Genomic DNA, 2,368 nt, shown 5'->3' on the forward strand with positions numbered 1-2,368 from the left:
GTACTGGTAATGATGATACCACAGAGACTAGAGCTGATGATGATTACGTTGCAGACATCACTACTCACAGGAAGCTTGGGATCCAGGGCCCACACAAGATTGAATACATTTTGATCAGGGTTTTTCTTTAATTTTCTTTAATTGTATTTATTTATTTTGTTTTGATTTGATTTATTTTATTTTTTTCACTTTAATTTCTTACATTTAGGATAGTTTAATTTTAGCAGTTTAAATTTAGTCATTTAATAGTTTCAATTTAGTTCGATGCATGATAGAGGAGTAACTATTTATTAATTGGCTGCAACACATTTTGAGTGAATCGATTGCTTGAGTGAGATTAATTGTGTACTAACGGATACTTTTTTATTGCTGATCTTCGTGTAAGCATGGCTCAGTGTAAGTGATGGAGTGTGTGTAACATCCCTTTTTTCCGTAAATAAAATTTTAGAAAATAATGTTGTTTTATAATTAAATAAATAAAGAAAAATAATTATAATAAAATAATAGTTTGAGAGAAAATAAAAAGAGTATTTTATTATTCATTTGATGGAGAATAAAATAGAGTTTCTTTTTTTTTACAAAATAATAAAAACAAATAAATAGAGTAAATAATAGGTGGCGAATACCCCTAGTTATAAATAGTAACATGCTAGGTTAGTTTTCAAACTTCTCAGCCTCCTTTGCCTACCAATTTCGTTTTTTCTCTCTTCTTCTCCCAAAACCCTCTCTTTTTCCCGCAGGCCACAAAACCTGTCTCAGAAAAATGACGATCTCGGACTCATTCACCGTTGGATCATCGTGAAATTTAAACACCATTTTCGCAACCCAATTCCACGAATTTTCACCATTGGGAATTTTGATATCATGTCTGAGCTGAGAGAAATATCCTTCGCATTGTTTCCTTTTTCTTTCCCATAGAAACCCAGAGCTGTCTTGGTAAAACTACAATCCCGGTTTTGTTAACCGTTGGTTTATCGCAAAATTTGGATATGTTGTTCGAAATTCAATTTCACACGCTTTGCCCGTTGGGATTTGTGAGATAATGTTCTTGGAGGGAGAAAAAAGAATCGCATGAAGATAGTACAAATGGAGGCTTTGATCCCTTCTCCGTTTCTCTGACATTTGGGAACTCTATCGGAGTAGTCGGAGGAAAAACAGGAGGAATCTTAGGGAACCGCTAGAGATGTCGTTATCACTGTCGGAAGACACGTGAGTCCTCTTAGAGGTAAGGGATGAGTTATTCACAATTGGGAATTAGTGAGAACATGTGTAGGGATCCTTAGAGATATCAATTGGAATGAGTTTTGTGGTGTTTTTGCAATTTTCATTTTATCCTTATAATAATTACAATGAATTATATATGTTTGACAGACCAATTGTTGTGAAATTGATATGCTATTGTGTTGAGCGTGAACCCTATAAATCAAGTATTTTTTTCAAATTAATATGAATTGATGAAATAAAGTAACGGGAAATTTAGAGAGAGATATTGATTTTGTATTTTCTCTTTTTCTTGCTTTTTAGGTTTTTATATATAATTTTAAAAAATTAATATCCTAATTGAAATTGACCAAAGTGTTCATATAATTATTTAGAATTTGTGCATTGAAAGCTTACTTTGTAATTTGTGATTGAATATGATGTATGCTAGTTTATATATATAGAGGTAGTTATTTATATTAATAATTTATGTAAATAATATTGTAGAGTGTTATAGTATGATTCCAAAAATTATTTAGTGTTGGAGTTTGAGAATATTATGGTTAAATTTGATGAACATGTGTATGTTGTACCTTATGAATATCATTAGGAATGTTATGAGATGGTTAATGTGATATTATGAGATGTTAAAGTGTGGACAAGATATTCGATTGTGAATAAGTGGATGTATTTAACACTTGATGTTACATTAATTATATTGTGAGCTATGAATTATACAATAACCCGACCAGTGTTTATTCGCAGTGTTAAAGAGAAAGTGTGGTTCCTAGTTAGGAACCAGCGTTAAATTGTAGTGCAATTGTGTTAAACATGTTTGAAACATGAGTGTGAGGTTGTGGTATTGTATAATTCATGAGCAGTTCTTATAAATGAAATATGTGATGAATTGTGGAATAATATGTTGCCTTGAGATTATAATATTGTTATTGAGATTGAGTAAAAGTGTAAAGTAGAGCAGGTGTTGAAATGTGAGATACGTAAAAACATATGATGGTGGATTGTGAAATTATGAGATGTAAAATTGTGAATGAGTTTTGGTCATGAATAAGTGTGTGATTAACTCTTGATGTGACATTATTGGTGTTGTAAGCTGTGAATTGTACAATAACCCGACCAATGTTATCTTGAGAAAAGTGTAAATGCGCAG

This window comes from Glycine soja, chromosome 15, assembly GCF_004193775.1.
Source record: "Glycine soja cultivar W05 chromosome 15, ASM419377v2, whole genome shotgun sequence".
Taxonomy (NCBI): Eukaryota; Viridiplantae; Streptophyta; class Magnoliopsida; order Fabales; family Fabaceae; genus Glycine; species Glycine soja.